The 18359-nt window shown below is 38.7% G+C and overlaps 1 protein-coding gene across 13 annotated transcripts in view; it reads right to left on the bottom strand.

Moving 5' to 3' along the window:
• The window catches only part of CEP128 (centrosomal protein 128), a 418511-nt gene extending 405171 nt beyond the window's left edge, over positions 1-13340 (bottom strand). For 6 of the 13 annotated variants that reach the window (XM_079128040.1, XM_079128046.1, XM_079128049.1 and 3 more), the window contains exons 1-2: positions 13165-13340; positions 11226-11381 (exon numbers count right to left, since the gene is read on the bottom strand). The gene's annotated coding sequence lies outside the window, so the exon portion shown is untranslated. The remainder of the gene's footprint in view (positions 1-11225; positions 11382-13164) is intronic. The other 7 variants (XM_079128048.1, XM_079128050.1, XM_079128043.1 and 4 more) reach the window with 2 other exon arrangements.
• Positions 13341-18359: the final 5019 nt, after the last annotated feature.

Genomic DNA, 18359 nt, shown 5'->3' with positions numbered 1-18359 from the left:
CATCCTCTCCAGAAATGCATTTAAAGCCAGAGTAGTCTTAAATATTTATTTACTTGGAAAAAGATTTATATATTAAGATGGTAAATTGTTAAATATGTAAATCTGCTATAAATCCATCTTTCTATAGCTAATTTAGGATGTCTTTAAAATAATCGTTTTTCTTGTTAAGAATAATTACAACCTCTTTCAGACAGGAAAATGTTCCTATATTTTCAGAAGCCATATCCTAAAGGCTTATATATTTATTTTAAAATAAAAAAATATTAAATATTATCTTTTTGGAATATATATATATATATATATGCAGCTTTCTTTTCCCCCATTCTTTCTCAATCCCTATATTTCTTTCTTGCCCACCATTCTTTTACTTTATACCTTTACATTTTCCCTTAACTCTTCTATAATAAAGACCCAGAATAAATTTTATTGTACTTATTCATATATTTACTGAAAAGTTCTATTTTTTAAATTTTTTTTAGTTGTAAATGGAAACAATGCCTTTATTTGTTTATTTTTTGTGGCGCGAGGATCGACCCCAGTGCCTCACACATGCTAGGCAAGTGCTCCAATGCTGAGCTTCATCCCCAGTCCTGAAAAGTTCTGTTTCTTATCCTTAATTTTAAAAGCAGATAAATAGGATATGTATTTTCTTTCCAAAATATAATAAAAACTTCTAAATTAAAAAGGACTTATCCTTCACTGCATGTGAATCCTTCCCAACTGTTCTAAATGCACAAATTAAAATCTAAGTTACAAAAAATTAGAAAGGAATTAGAAAAGATCAGAAAGGAATTGATATCACTTGATAACAATTATATCATAAAACTGAATTTCTGGAGTACATGGAGTAGACCCCAGTTAAGAACTCCAACTCTAAAAACCTTCAATGATAACAACAGCTGAAGCCTTAACATCAAGGATTATTGTATGATGATAATCTACACGTAGGTACCGTGTCCATCACAATAAATGCCTGAGAAAAAAGGCTTAGAGAAACCAAGATACTCAAGGTTACTTGGCTGCCAAGTGGCAGCACTGATTCTTGAATCTTTCTGGAAGGCCCAGCATCCTAACCAGTCACCCCTCATCATTGCCTTGGGCACCACTCACAATTCAGGACTTTTCTTCACTTGAACCTGGCCATCAAAACAGCTCCCTCACTCTGAGCCTTTTCCTAGCCTCTCTGACCTTCACTGACTCACCACTGCCTACTGGATCCAGGAATCAGGAATTTAAGACCACAGTTAGTCACCTTCCTCTTCAATAAAAGAACCATGGAAAATACAAGGCCTAAACACTCAGCTATTACACCAGCCATTCTCCCGTCACCACCCCTCATTAGTGATGGAATACCTTCTGTTGCTGTTGCCAACTATGTAAATTCCTGTCCTTCCAGGCTAGCCTAAATAATACAACCTCAGCAAAGTTTCATCTCTCCAGCCAGAAGTGATCTCTGCGTTCTCACAGTTCCACAACTACATCAAGACACTAATTAAATACTATAGGAAATCTAATTATTGGTGCCATGGAAGTTTTGTTTTCATCTTCTCAAATATGTCACACATGTCACACCTTCAGGCCTACCCTGCACTTACCACCTAGAACATCCTTGTCACTTTTTTTTCCCTTGACTAACTCCAACTTTTCCTTCAAGTCTCAGTTCAGAGGAAACTTTCCCTAGAGTGTCTTCCTTCACTGCCCCACAATAACACTGCACCAAGTGCCCTCTGCTGCATTCCCAACTATGGCAGGACCTCATCACAGCCCACAGGTTGCTAACTGGCAGTTTGTCTGTCTACCTGCTAGACTCTGAATTTCTCAGACTATTTGTTCAGTTAACTATGGTTTGTCCCGCAAAGATTTATGAGTTGGATGCTTGGTCACAGTATAGGGATGTTGAAAGGTGGAAGAACCTTTAAGAGGTGGAGATTGATTCGGTGGAAGGTGATTTGGTCACTGGGGGCATCATCCTCACTGCATGTGAATCCTTCCCAAATGTTCTAAATGCACAAATTAACATTAACAGCTGGATGCTGGGAAGTAGGTTAGATCTTCCAGGATTTCATTGGTTACCACAAGAGTGGGTTGCTAAAAGGAAGTTAGGGTTTCTCAGCTGGCTCTTCTCTCACCATGTGACCTCCCATTTCCCTCTCATTGACCATATGGCCAGGAGGATTCTCCCCAGACAATGGCATAATGCTGTTTGGACTATCTACACACCAGAATTGTGACCCAAGTAAAATTCTTTCCTTTACAAATCACCCAGTATCAGATATTGTTACAGCAAAATGACAGCAAGAATCACAGTCTTTGGAACAGGAGACTGTTTCTCCTTTGCTAGCAAAGCAATAAAGCTTCTTTTTCCTTTTTTTCAAAACCATGCCCTCCTTACTGGATTGGCATAGGGGACAAGGATGAAGATTTTGGTAACAAATTTGGTATCCCAGATGAGACGTGAGAGCAGCCCCTGCTCCAGCTTCCTTGGGCAGGTTTGGCTCTCCAAGCAACTTTACTTCCACGCTGAGGATGCAAGATGGCTGGCAAACTTGTTGAGAGCCAACAGCAGGAAAGTTAGAATGTGGGTGAATTTGCCTTTGTTTGAACTGGAAGAGCTATTTCAGTGAGCAACTGGAGGGACTGAGGGAACATCCCCACAGTTGCCAAAGCTCCTTTTGCTAAAGGGAACTCCCACTGGATTGCTCCATGGTGGTCCACTTTGAGAAAAAAGAAACTGAACTCAGTAAAGTCGCAGCACCCTTGACCATCTGGTAAATCCCCCGGTGTGCAATATCTGGTCCCTCTTTGTGCGGAAGTCTGGGGTGCCACTGGTATAAGAGTCATGGTTAAAGCAGGACTTGAGAACCTAGGGGATTTACTCCCTTCTGGTCTGTTCTAGGTTCTCATCTGTTTGTTGGCCTTGGGTGTGGGAATTCCCTCTGGTTGTCTGTGGTATTGTTTTGTTTGTATCTGTTACTGCCCCTTTTAAGATAGCCAATACTGCATTGATACTATAGGTAGCCTTTTGAGAAAGATCTTGACTGGTTTGTATTAAAGGTTCCCATCAATCAGTCAAGGTTTTGGGGTTCTTCTCTGGTTGTCTGTCTATTTCTTTTTCGTACAATCTTGCAGTTGGAGTTGCTGTGTCAGAGGTAAAGTAAGTTGAAGAAAGACCCACCTATAGATAGAAGCCTGTCTAAGATAGTGTTTAACAATCTGGCTTTTGAATAGCTTCCCAACTTATTATACAATCTTGCAGTTGCAGTTGGTCTATGAGAGGGAAAGTAGGTGGAAAAATTTGCATGTGTGGGTCTGTTTGTTTTAAAGGTTTCCATCTGTCAGTTATGGTTTCAGGGATCTTCTCTGGTTGTCTTTCTGTGTGCTTCTTTTTTTGTATCTGCTACTGGCCCTCTAAGATATGGGCCATGCTGTGTTGATCTCACCAGTAGTCTCTTGAGAAGAAAGATACTGGCTGAATGGGCCACCTACTGGCATAAGCCTATCTAAGAAAAAGATGTGTTACTATAACACAGTTTGGCCTTTAAATAGTTTTTCTGGATTATTATACAATCTTGCAGTTGAAGTTGGTCTGTCAGGAGTAAAGTATATGGAAGAGATTCTATATGTACAGGCATTTATGCAGTTGACTGAAAAGGGGTCTGAATAGTCAGGAACTAAATTGAAGGTGCCAAAAGGTGTGCAAGCAGGACACCAGGAGAAAGGATTAAGAAGATTTAAACCTTTGAAACCCAGGGCGGGCACGCTCTTTGCACTGTTTTTCAGCCTGGCCCCAGGCAGCCACAGGTCATCTCACTGTGGGTCAAGGACACTAGTTCTAAGCTGGGAGGGGGTGGCGCAGTCCAAGAAAAGCTGCCTAGGGAAAAATGAGCGAAGAGAACCTGGCCTCTGCCCTGCTCCAGCTCCTTTTGCCCCTGGCATGGGGGAATGGAGGCTGCTGGCCACAAAAGATGTGGTAGTAGTTTCCAGCACTGTTAGCTTATGACCTGGAGAAATCATCTCCCCTTTTAAGATCTGACAGGGCACCCCATTTGGCCAGGGGATACCCATCACTGGGGCAAAGCAATTCTTGCTATAACAGTATCCTATCAAACTAAATGGATGGGGAAACTAGCAGAATAACAATTGCACCCAGAAAAGAAAAAGAGAGAAATGTTTTGCTGCCAGCCTCTACAAAGGAATCCTCAAGGGAACCTAAAGAAAAGGATGGAATGGGCCTCCTCCATTGCATATCAATATGCCTAGTATAAGAAAAAGACAGTGGGCACACTGAGGTGGGGAACTCGCTTAAAGTTGATGGTACTATGATAATGATAAGGGAGACAAGTCAGGCTCAAATATCCGGTGCAGCCGTCACTGGAATGCAACTGGGAGAAAAAAGATGAAGGCTCAGTTTTGGTGTATGCTGGATTGTCCAACCCTCTCCTGGAATGACATTTGTTTTATTTTATAAATTAAATACACAGATACTATTCATAAGAATTATTTCAGAATATGAATTTAAGAAAGGTCTGAAACAAGACAAAATGTAAGAAAGTTATAGGTAACTTTCATTATTTCATTGTAGAAATTTAGATGGTTAAAAAAAACATTTTTGGATGAGAAAGTATTTTGTCTGCTAAAGTAATATTCTTGTGCTAAGTCCAAGATGAAAAAGAGGACAAAACTAAGGATGTAAACAAGTTGTGAATGTCAAAGTTGGTTGCAGAAAGTCTGCAGAAGTTAAATCTCAAAAAGTTTGTGTTTGTGATTAAATTGGCTGTAATTAGCAGAGTTAGTTCAAGTTACTGAACTTTAATGTACTGATATGAAGCAAAATCTGAAACACTGATCTGCTCTCATCTATCAAGATAAATTTCTTGTATCTGTTGGGTTTTATTATGTAGGGAAACAGTCTTAAAGGAATTAGAGTTTGTATCTGTTTTCAAGTCTTTTAAGTGATTACTTTGTAACTGGTTAAATAAACAACTGTTATTTTAGGTTATAACAATATAGTGGACACCCAAAATATATGTGACTAGATATATGTATGCATCTGAGAACTATGTTTGTACGAGCCTTATATAAGTGTTATGTACAAGTTGATAAGATGAAAGTTTATGTAGGTTTACCAGCAGGATAACAATAAATGATCTCTTTCATACATTGTATCTGACATAGAAGGGCGATACTGCCATTTGAAAAACTGTCTTACATCTGTTTGCATTGACTAAGTTGATTTCTGATCATTAAAACTGTTTCCTAAATGTGTCAGAGATTTAAGACTATCCTTTGATTTTTGCTAGTACTGCTAACCCATGCAAACCTGTGATTACTGTTACTGTACACTATGGATTCTAAATTGTAATTTAAGAATTAAACTTAGTTAAATGTAAAGCTTAGGGGAGAGTACTTTACCCAGCTGGTGTTCTCCAAACTAAAGTTATCGTAGCAATAGTCTTGGATTTGTATGGAAATAACAAATTTGGCTGATACTTATTCACATCATTTAATATTTTACAGCTGGACAAAGAAATCTGTTGTCAATAAGTTATATATACAATTTTGTGTTACTCTTCACAGTGGAATAGGAATTTAAATGTATTTTTGGAAAGTAGTAAGAAAAGTCTGATCTGTTTAAAGGCAACATTGTAAACCATGGAAGTATTTTGACACTTTTTCCACAAAAAGAAAGTTAAGCTCTCTAAGTCTTTGTTTGATTCTTATTTTCAGATGTAATGTGTTATTTGTCAATGCCCCACCTTACCCGAGATAAAGCTCTACCTCTGACCTTACTCCATGTTAGAATGACTACAAATTAGGCTAGACTCAGCTCATTTAAAATTGTGTTCAAAAGATCAATTTTTGTTGTAAAGATTACTGTGACTCAAAATAAACAGAATACATAATATATAACTAAGTAAAGGTTTAAGATTATAAAAATCATTTTTCTTGGTTCAAAGCTATTACTCAAATTGAGTGTTTGCCATTGCCTATAGGGCAAACAATACATAATGCTGACTTCCAGTACTAATACTGACCCTAATTAAATGAAAGAATGTTACAATTAGATATGAGGTGTCCCCCAAAAGCTCATGTGTGAGAAAATGCAAGATTTGGAGAAAATATGGGCTATATCATTAACCTAATCACTAGTGAATTGATCTCTGATGGGATTAACTGGTGGTAGCTGGAGGCAGGTAGGGTGTGGCTGGAGGAAGGGGTCCGCTGGAGGTGGGGCTATGGGGTATATTTTATTTCTGGAGAGTGGAGTTTTGATTACCATGTGAGCTGCTTCCCTCTGCCACACTCTTCCACCATGATGTTCTGCCTCATCTTGGGCCCCAAGGAATGAAGCTGGTTGCCCATAAACTGACACCTCTAAAACTGTGACCCCCCAAATAAACCTTTCCTCCCCTAAAAATTGTTCTGGTCAGATCCTTTAGTCACAGCAGCAAAAAAGTTGACCAAAACAAAGGGGTAACAGTAAAATTATAGATACTAAAGTTATGACCTGTTACTCCCTCTTCAAGACTGGTGAAACAGGCTAGCTGAGTGTTTAAAACCAAAAACTTGGAGACCAAAGTCAAAGAAGTAAAAGGGCCAAAGAAAAAGCAATCCAATTTTGGCTCTTGTCCTCTAAAGACAGCCAGGACACAGAGAAGGATGGGAACCCTCTCTGGGCCCTGCAACCCTGGTGAGTCAATTGATCTGCTGATCAGGGAGATCAAGAGGATGTTTGAGAACAGGAGGCCAACCAGTGTACATTCCGCAAAGAGGAGGGTCACTGGAAATGGAAATGTCCCTGATGCTTCCAAGAGAAGCCACGTATGCTCAGCAAGACTCTGACCCATCCATGGAGGTGGCACCAATGGTAGAGAAAAGCTAAAGGAGCCACCAGGCTTCACACCCATCCCCAAGTGGGAACTCTGAGGAATTTCAGATGACTCGAGTAGATAGGAACAAGGTCAGTTTTGACCAACTTGGTCTTAAACACCTAGCAGGAGAGTACAACCTAAGCCCAGCCATAAATGGACATTTTAAAAGGAAAAACAATGTGTGTGTGTGATTTTTTTTTTTTTAATGTAACTTGTGTCAGCCCTACCAAAAGTAAAGCTGGAGGCTACAAAGGAAGGGTTCTTGTATGGGAGTTCCTGATAATGATCACAAAAGACTCTAGAGTTCCAAGTTTGTCCTGAGTTAATTTGAGCCTGCCCTCATATACCTACAAATCTTCTTCACCTCCTACATTGATAAATTCAATCTTTTTTCACTGATATAAGTTACTGTCTTCATGGTTTTCAGACATTGGCTGAAATACTAATTGCTTTTGTGTTGTTTATAATAGTAAAGTTTTGCTGTCTTGTTTACTGTCTTGGCATGATCCCTGCCCTATGTATAGTTTGTCCAGTCACCTGCCATCTGCCACTGTGGACCTCTGGACTGCTCTGATGCTGAATAGCCTTAATTGTCTACACACCACCTGACAAAGAACAAGGACTTTGGGTTACTTCCCCCAACTTCACCCTCTTTCAGCAGGAAGCAGCTTGGATATGTTGTTGCCCATTTTTCCATAGAAATGGAATGCAGAAATTGACAGTGGGGAAATGTAATAGTAGTTCACTTTATTGTGCTTTGAATATATCCCTTGCTGCTCTGCCACTGCAACTTAATTTTTAATGGACATGTTTCTTTCTCTTCTCTCTCCCTGCTCCTCCCTAATCGCTCTCCCTCCCTAACCTCAGGGAAAACAGGATTACCTTTCTTCGCTATCCTAGGCAGATTTATCTGTCCTTGAGTACACACCCACCATAGGACCAAAGTAATTCAGACTTTGGGGATGGTACCAGAAAAATCTCAAAAATGACTATCTCCCAAATTAACAAGTGAATTACAACTTCAACAGAGAATACGTGGAATATAGCCTTTAAGTCACCTTTTTAAAAGTCCCCTGTTCTGGGGCTGGGGAGATAGCTCAGTCGGTAGAGTGCTTGCCTTGTAAGCATAAGGCCCTAGGTTTAATCCCCACCCCCACCCCCAAAAAAAGTCCCCTATTCCTGTTGATGGGCAGAATCAACACCTCTGGGACAGGAGTCCCCTGTGTTTCTCCTTTGCTAGTAAAACTTCTTTTTCCTTTTTCCCAAAAAAAAGAAGAAGAAGAAGAAGAAGAAGAAGAAGAAGCTAGCATACTACCTGGCATGTAGTTTGCTTTTTACTGAATTTACAATTAATTTTTTTTTATTATTCTGCATGATTAATCCAAATTTCAAACTGCTAGGTTTTATAAACAGCAAGTACTACTTAAAAGAATAAGAAATTCTTTTGGCAAATGGCCTAGATTAATTATCTTAAGTCTTCAAACATATGGACTGGGTTATAAAATAGCATAAACATGAATACTTAACAATGTCTATTACAGTATAAATAAGGTAAACATTTTAAATTCATTTTAACACATATTAAAACATTAATAACAATCAAATCTAAGGTTTACTTGAGTTATTATTAATCGTTTTTACTTATGACAGTCATTTTCAGTTAGTTGCATTCCTCAATTATTTTTTATCTGTACTATAAAGCTCTAAACTCAAATTACCTAGGCTCTTCACCATCTGGATCCATTCTCTGTGTTGTTTCCATGTACCAATTGCCACTCACAGACAACCTATTTTAGCCATTTAAAGTCTTTCCCACCATCAAGTTCTTTTTTTCTTTCTACCATCTATAAAATTGACTATCTATTCATTCTTTAAAATAATAATAACAGGGACCAGGGATGTAGCTCAGTGATGTATTTGCCTAGCATGCAAGAGGCCCTGGTTTCCATCCCTACCACCACAGCGGAAAGAAAAATAACAAGAAAAAAGAAAGAAAATCGTTATTGTTAGGGCGGTCTGAGGTGGCTGGATGGGGGCAGGGCATCAGACAGCCCCCCCCCCCCCCATACACCAAAGAACAACACAGCCGGCTCATGCATGGGGGAAACAACCAATCAGGCACTGATAGAGAAACCCTAATGGCACCCACAATCACCTGACAGTCAGTGGAATCTCCAGCCAATCCCAGGAGGACAAGAAGTCCTCAACCTTCCCCCTGCCCACCCCTGGACAGGGCCACCCAGACAGGGTCATGACACAACTTCCCAGGCCCTCCACCCTGGAGGAGCGGTGAACCTCGCCCAAGAGCCGTCTCAATAAAATTCTTTTTTTTAGTTACATCTGGCCTCTCTGTCCTTTGGTTACCTCCATCTGATCTTACAGTTATAATAATTCACTTCTTCCACAGTACTTCCCTTTACTCAGAAAAACATAACTCAGGCTTAGCATCAGTTCACTCATACATTCGTTCATGGGCTCATTCATTTACCAGCATTCATGAAACAGTTATGACAAATCCTAAGCAGAGAAGAGATTTTAAAATGTTCATCAACTAAATGGATTCACGTAATCACAAATACTTCCATTTTCCAAATACTCCAAGCATCAGCATTGTATAAGATCTATGTGAAAGTTACATGAATTTATCAGACTTTTATCAGAGGTATGTACATATGATAATGGCCTGATAAGTCTCTTAAAGTCATTCATAATTACTGATAATAAGACACCAGAAACAAGGTTTTAAAATTAAAGGAAAAACTCAGAAAAATATTCACATTATATGGGAACCAAAAGATTAATCAGCTTTTTAAAAGAACAGAAGAATAGTCTAGTAGTAAAAGGCACAAAGGATATACAAACAAGCAATTCACCAAATACAAACGACTCTAACAAATGTATAAACATACTTTGTTTCATTAAAGAACTACAAATTAAAATAATAAAATTACATTCTTTTTTATCTGTCTTACACAAATGAAAAAAGTTCGTGCCCTCAGGGTTCATAAGGACATATTTGTGTATTAGCTATAAAAATTGTAACAGCTCTTCTGGACAACTTGGCAATATAAGTAAAAAGTAATATGCATATGTTTTGACTCATCAACTCTACTTCTATAAATGTCATCCTAGGAAAACAAAAGGAGATGTATTTATACATTTAAAGTGTAGATATATGTATAAGAATTTCACTGCAGAATTACTTATAAGAAAAAATACAAATTATCTGATAAGGGATATGTTAAATGTATGTATAATGACTGGACTGCTATGTAGCCACTGAAACAAGGTAAGATTTTATGTGTGGACATGCATGTAATACATTGTTACAAGAAATAAAAAATGCTATAAAATCATATGTATAAATATCATTTCACAAGTGAAATTATTACAGAGATAATAGTGAATCCACTCTAAGGTATTCTTAGGTTATTTCCAAATGTGTCAAGACTGTACACTTGAGAATTTCTGGACCACATTATCCTGTTAGGTCCTCCAGCTCTAAAATTCTTTAATCCTAAGAACTATGAACACCAAAGATCTTTGTGTCTTCCCTACATAAGTGCCTCTTATCAAAATGCAACATGAAATACTAAAAATATCTATAATTTATATCTTTTGCAAAATTTAAGTTGTTAACACCATACCCTTGATTGTCAATGACAATTCACGTTGAATATGCTCATTTTATGTAAATCACAAATTATACCTCTCTTATCTCAATAATAACGTAAGCCATTATATTTTGAAAAAACTAAGAAAAATAATAGAAGGCTTTGAACATTTAAAGAGACAAATTTTAACAGTAAACTGTGCTGTATATGGTACACTTAACCCAAAAATGCTGAGTACAAATCAAATCCTCTTAGAAGGCAATTATAAAGAGCAATGGAGCATCTATACAGTGGGCAGGACGGGGATTTAGTGTCAGAAGCTCTGGAAATAAAGACCACTCTTTTGGCTCCAGAATCCCAATCAAACTAAATAACCTATCGGAGCATCAACTGCCATTTTTGCAAAATAAAGATAAGCATAATAAAAGAATTATATATAATATGCCTGAAAAAGATGCATAACACAGTGCCTTAGACAAAATAAGTTCTCAAATACTGGTCTAATAGAAATAGTTGCAATACTGTTGCTTTGTTAGGGTTGTAAACAGATATAGATCTTCACATATTTTGCTCACTTAAATTTTTGTGATTCTCCATTTTATACTACATCTATTTTATACTATTTTATACTACATCTTGGAAAGGAGCTTCTTGCAAAGTCAACTTGTTGGCATTATCTTTTTCACTCAATCTGCAATAGTTGGTGATCTCAAAAATGAAACTCAGAATTCATACTTACAAAGCACACCCCCAAAACTCCGTGTTGCTCTCCTCTGAGCTCAGTGCTCTTCTAAGGCACATATGCCTGCCTCCTATCATTTCTTCATGAAGTTCAGGGCAAAAGGTTTAGTCAAGTAGATGATCTTTGGGTGTCCCTGTATTTTCCCCAAACCACCTACAGAAAAATGAAACAAGGAGTAACACATACCTACAACTTTAAATTTTTTAATTTAAAAATATGTGAAAAGTAGGTCACTTCCCTATGTTCAGATTATAGCATATCAAAGAACAGAGAAAATGATCATAGGGTCATCCAAATGCCCAAGTGATCTCACGGGAATTCTTCACATGCAAGGGCCCTGCCAGCATACTCCTTACAGATGGCTTCTGCCTATGCCTAGTCACCCCTTGAGCTTACTAGATTATGCTGCAGCATGAACTACAGCCCAAGTCTAGCCAAAAGTCCCTGAGCATGTCTATCATTGGTTAAGTCAATCAGGTTATGAAATTAATATGTTATTTCTAAATGGCCCAATTGTATTCCTAAGCCAGTCAAAGCCTCTTTAAAAGAATATTTTACGCGTTACCAGTTCTTTCCACACACAGTATTGCACGTAAGTAAATAAAAGTAAAATGTCTTTAGATATACAAAAGAGTTACAAATATTTTCAAATTTTTAGTTACTGTTTTGAAAATAGTGAGTAAGAATCCACGGATAATTATCCAAGAGAACTGTAAATGTCCACGTAAAAAGCAGCCCTTCAAAAATTAATTTAAAAAAAAACATTGAGAGATACTTCAAAATTACCCATTACACAATGGCAGAAAAGACATGCTGAAAAGGACACAGGTTCAGTACACACTTTGCTCTTCTAACAAGGCAACAACTTTCACCCCATGGGATGAGTAATGAGCACAACAAAATTGCTCTGGGCCAGTGTAAAACTGTTAAAGTTTTAATCTTCTCTCTGTACTGTGCAATCACCAGTCACTAGTCACATGTGGTTACTGAGCTCTAGAAATCTGGCCAGTTCAAATTGACATATGCTATAAATGTAAAATACACACCAGATTTTGGAGACAGTACTTTAAAAAAAAAAAAGAATGGAAAATATCTCAGTAAGTTTTATATTTATTATATGTTGGATATATGTTTATATACTGTGCCAAATAAGTTATTAAAATTAATTTCAACAGTTTCTTTGTACTTTTTTTAATGTAGGTACTAAAAAATTTTAAATTTCCTGTGTGGCTCACATTTTATTTCTACTAGACACTGTTCTGCATAATTAATAAAAATAAGTAATAAATACTGAGCGCTTGCACCGTGCCAGATACTTAATACTTAGATCAATGGTGCCAATTTTAATTGTCGAGTTTTACAGGACGTCTGCACGAGAGACTAGGTCCATCAAACCAATAAAGGATGCAGCTGGTACTCAAGGTCTGATGGTCCTAGGGAACAATTCAAATAAAGGACTGCCAACAGCTCAAGTTGGGGCAACTCCTACGTTGGCATAGAAAAAAAATTAGGTGACTGATATAGTGTTCCCAAGTGAAGCAAACTTTCTGTGACTCAGAAAACATACTAAACACACACACACACACACCAGGTTATATCCTAGGACAGGCCAGCAAATGCCAGACGGTTCTCTGGAAGACCTACAGACGGAGTCCAATCTCCTACAAAGCTAAAGCGTCAGAGACCAGTGGCAGGGCAAGCTGCTCCCGAAAGGAGGACAACATCGCCCAGAGTCACTGAGAGACTTGGTCAGGACCTGACTGTGGACACCTATCTTCCCCGACCCGGCCACACTTCACACACCCACGGCCCCACCCCAGATCTCAGCGCAGCCCTGGTCGCCCCACCCCTGGAACGAGGGGAAGAGGGCCCTAAAACATCTAGTATAAGATAGGGAAGTGGAAGAGAAAGGACAGGGGGCGGTGGGGGCAGGTACCTGAGACAGAAGATGATTCCAGGTCCTTAATGCCGGATCATCGCCGAGGACCCACCCGGCTCCCGCGGCTACCAGTGACCCAGAAGGTGTAACTGACCAAACGCTGCGGCGCAACTGACTCTGCTCTCCCCAGACTCGCAGCTATGGCAACTTGAACTAGCCGCCCAGCCGCAGCGAGAGTACAGGACGCGGGGCTGTCGCTTGGCCCTCTGGGAGTTGTAGTCCATTCCTGCTCAAGAGCAGGGAGATGTCAAAGGAGAGCGACCCCAGAGAAACTGCAAGTCCCAGGATGCCAAGCGACAGGCCTGCGGAGACTTTCCGGAAGAAGCAGGATTAGCAGGCTCCTGAGCCCTTGGGCCGGGCCCTCTTGCCCTGTTCTAAATTTTTTTTTTTTTTTTTCTTTTTTAAAGGGCCAGAAACTGTGTAGGCGGCTGCTTTGCTCCTTGGGGAACAGGGAAGGATAGTTTACATCAGTGAAATGTAAAAATCCCCTTAAGACCAAGGTCCTGTGTCTTGTTCCAGAGGCTCACAGATTCCTGGAAGTGGAGGGAACAGATTATCTGGTCAAACCCTTTAGGCCTAGAAAGAGGTGACTCACCTAAGATCATAGCAAACCAAGAGTGAGGTTGACAGTTAATTACTGCTGTGACCTTCCTTCGGGTCTGCCAAATCAGGAAAGAAATGCTTTACACTCAGGGAAGTCAGTCCCAGTCATGGGGGGCGGGGGAGGGGGCGTCAACAACAACAAAAACAAACAGCTTTGGAAAAGCAAAGAAATAAAAATCAAATTAGTCATATGTATGGTCTTTTCCTTCTACTGGGTCAAAAAGGCCACTGACCTGTCCCTCCTAGCAGGACAGGAGAATAAATTTTACTTTATCTGTTAAAGTTTTCCTAGTGTAACAGGGGTTCACTTGATGCTTTGACTATATCCCTTGCCTCTTTGAAACTTACATGTTTGTTTCTTTTTCCAATCTTTTCCCTAACCTTATCCTCACAGATCTTCATTTCCCTGTTCTTCCTGATCTCTCCTCCCTAATCTCATTTTCTCTGAATCACCTCTTTAAAAGCTCCCTGTTCCTGCTGATGGGCAGAATCACAGCCCTTTGGACAGGAGTCCTTGTGTTTCTCCTTTGCTAGCTAAGTAGTAAACCTTCTTTTTCCTTTTTCTCAAAACTGTGTCCTCCTTAGTGGAATGGCATGGGGACAAGGATGGAACTTTCAGCAACCCTAGTTACCTAAAGAAGAGCAAGATCACTTAAATGACACCGGTTCCCTATTCTAACAATTCTGTACTATAATGATTCATTTCTCAGTTGGTGTCCTCCATTTGTCCTTCAAACAAAGGAATCTTTATGGAGTCTTACACTTTCCTGACTTCTCCCTTCCCTACTCCCCCCACCACACCCAGAATATTAAATAATTAGTACTCAAATTGGATATAATAAAATTGTTCAAATTTTTTTCTGGCCAACACTAAGATAAAAAGAATATTTCATATTTCATACCCCGTTTGAACATAAAACTAATTTTTCTGAAGACCTACCTATTTGCATCTATCTTCACCATGCTTGCTTAAAATTGTTGCTCTAGAATACACTCAACCTGTCACACAAATTAAGATAATTCAGAAGAGGTATAAAATTGCCCCATACACCTTCACAGGCATAAGTGTTCTTAACATGTTAAATTTTCAAAACAATTATATTCATGCATTTTATTTGGCAAATGTATGTTGGGTCTTTCTAGCATCTAGATGTATTAGACATTGAAGATACAGGGATAAAGAGGAGATAAACAACATAGTCCTTTCTCTTGAGTTGCTGAACCAAGTAAGAGAAACAGCACACTACTATACAAATTACAAAGCTAGGAGATAAAACACTGCCTTTTTTCTATAGAAAGTTTTCTGGAAATTGTGATGGACTCCCAGAAAAATGACCTCCAAAAAAGGCTAATGTAAACTTGGTTGCATTAATAAAAACTGGTAGTCAATAACCTCTCTTCACTGGTCCAACCATGTTCAGAGAACTGGATTCAGTTCTGAGGACCCCATTTGAAAATGGTATTAGCTGAATAAAGCAAAAGTCAGAGGACACAACAAGTACCAAAGGGTAGAAAATCAGAATTGAGTTCATTATGACAAACAGACATTAAATACATTATTAAATTCATAGCAGCTGTTTGTCATATAGTGCATTCTCAATTGACACATGTGACATCTAGAAAAAATCCAGTGAAGCCAGATCAGAGAATCTTTCTCCCTTTCTTCATAATGAAATAGATTTTACCCAAAATTGTTTTGTGGCCCCCAAAGGATATTAATTACTTTTGACTGATACAGCAGACATATGTTTATCCAGCCCCAACACCACACTCAAGCTAAGTCATCTGAATTTAAAGATGGAAAACCCCACAAGAAATACTATTTGCAGTGTTCTTCCTTTCCAATCCAGGTAAACAGGAGCACACAGGGGTTATGTGATGTATCAGTTTACTAGGGCTGCCATCACAAAATACCACAGAAGGATGGATAAATAACAAATTTAAAAGAAACCATATTTATGATCTGCAAATCCAAGATCAAAGTGTCAGCAGGTTAGAATTCTCCTGAGGCCTCTCCCCTTGGCTTGCAGACGTCAGTCTTCTCTGTGTTCTCAGATGGCATTTTCTTTGTTTGAGCATGGACCTGGTATCTCTCCTATCTTACAAGAACACCAGTTATATTGAATTAGGTCCCCACTCTTCTTCATTTATCCTTAATAACCTTCTTACAGGGCCTATCTCTAAATTGAGACATATTGGAGTCTCACCAAATGAATTTGAGGGGGACAACATGAAGTCCACATGACTTTGCCCAAAAGGTATCTATTCAGGATTAGTGTCATGAATGACCTCCCAACTACATGGAACCGTAATAGATGTAGATGTGGCAGATATTTTTTATATACCCACATTGCCCCTTTAACTGGAAATGATCCTACCCACAGCAATGCAGCCCTCAAAACCCTTTTTTATATTATGAAAAGCTCTTGCATCTGTGACTGTGGTTGATAAGACAAGGAGTAGACACCTGAAATAATTTGGGCCTATCAGGATCTTTATGCTTTGAGATTTAAAATTGGATCAAGTTTCCTATTTATTGCCTTGAATAGTCTTGATGTACAGGTAAGAGCTGAGCCTGTCATTGTGATGTGACCATCTTCATCTATATTCAAGAAGCAGCTGGAAAAGCTGTCTGCAGAGAGAGAGTAGAGTAGCAAGAGTAAACTGTGCTTCTTTAAATATTTGTGTTCCAAGATTGCCTCAAGGAAGCTGGAGGTGGTTAAAGGCTCAGATTTGGCGCCCAGACCACTTAGATTCAAGTCTTAGCTGTTATACCTCTTATCTTATGACCTCCATCAATTGGCCTAATCTGCACCTTCATTTCTCCTTTTGCCAAATATGAATAAGAATGATATTTCATGAGCAGAACAGATTCAGGGATAAAATAAAGTGTGTGAAGCATGGAGCCCAGGGCTCACAGTGAGCACTCAGTGTGTTATTGGATCTATATACTATGATACTTTACTGTGTCAGTTCCATGAACATGGGGACTTGGTTTTGTTCTAGATGTTTAGAAGAAAGAATATACCTTACTGCCTTGTGACACTTTCCCTTTCAAAGTTTAAGTTTTGTTGATTAAAATTCAAAGACCCTTAGCTAAGAAAGCCATTCACTCCAAGATCCAAGGTAGTAATTCCACATCTGGTTTATTGAGCATGCTCATCAGAAGTACTTTTTTAAGAAAAGAAATTGCTGAGTAGTTGACAAAAGCACTGGTATTTCAAGCAGAAGAGTCAGAAGTTGTGATTCATCGATACTCTGCAATCTCAATCCACTGTGAAACAGCAACAGCAGACACATTATGTCCACGTGGTAGGAAAATAAATGTCAAATTTTTCCTTAAATATTTATTTTTCCTCAAATATTTATTTTTCTTCAAATATTTATTTTTTCCTCAAATATTTACAGGGCCTGTGAGATTGCTCAAATCACAAACCTATCAAGTCAGCTCTGCTCTCACAAAAGAGTCAAAGCATAAGCCATGGAAGAAAGTATCATGAACAATCTCAGTTCTCTGAAATAAAAGACTTATGACTTGGAATGTGATGTGACATGGAGAAGAGGAAAGTCCTGAAATGGCAGGGGGAGGTAAGAGTTTGGGGAATAAATCTGAAGATGTAGGGGAAAAGTCTATGTCCGGAGAAGTTCATGTCCAAGCAAGCACTATTCATAGCTTGCACCTTGCTGTCCCTCTCATTGGCATCAGAGGACAATGTGCCTTCAAAAGCAACCTCCATTTTGCCTGGACGTCCCAGCATAAGTAGTGATTACCTGTATCATTAGATTTTGCTTAGTTCCATCCAGCCACCACATATGGTAAAGCCCCCTTGTGCTATCTCAGACAGTTATAAGAAAAAATACACCACATAAAGTGCTATAGGTAAACTAAAAAGGAAATCCCCAAATTCTGATTTGGTGGAGATGAATGAAGTAATGGTGAAATTCAGTCTCTAAACACTGGCAGGAAACCATCATAAGCAGTTGTTGACTCTTACAAGTTTCAAAGCTAACTGAAAATCTAAGAGTCAAAATAAAACATAAGATGTTGCAACTATGGTATTGACCACTACTCAGTAGTCATCTTTAACCATTCATTCGTAGAACCATGGTTGATCCCATAATATTCTTTGTAGGCACTTACTAATTGTAAGCAGTTATCGCTGTCATGAACAGCTTTATAACACTGCCATTCAGATGCACACCACTTTCTAATATATGGACCATGTTAATAACTCTTCTACAGAAATGGAAAAGCTAGCATTCCATAGCTCTTCTCATTTATTTGTTACATTTTAAAGGATATTTTTGTGTGTATTTAATGGATCTGAGTGCAGACACTTTGCTCTTAATTTAAGCTGATTCATCATCTCATCTCATGTATTTTTTGCTCTGTAAAGTTATGCTCAGGTAAGAAAATTGCCTTTATGATAATCATTGCCATTTGTTGAACAGGCTATGAGAACATGTTATCCTGAAAGCTTGCTCCAATTTACTGAATTGAAACTCTTCGTCAAGGGAGATTTTACTTATGTTATGATCTACTAAGCCAATTTCATGCTGTCTAGATCTTGATTTAAAAATGGTACAGA

Source organism: Sciurus vulgaris, assembly GCF_902686455.1.
Source record: "Sciurus vulgaris genome assembly, chromosome: 2".
NCBI classification, from domain to species: Eukaryota; Metazoa; Chordata; class Mammalia; order Rodentia; family Sciuridae; genus Sciurus; species Sciurus vulgaris.
Note: the sequence above shows the minus strand (reverse complement) of the source record. Positions and strands in the feature narration are given on the sequence as shown.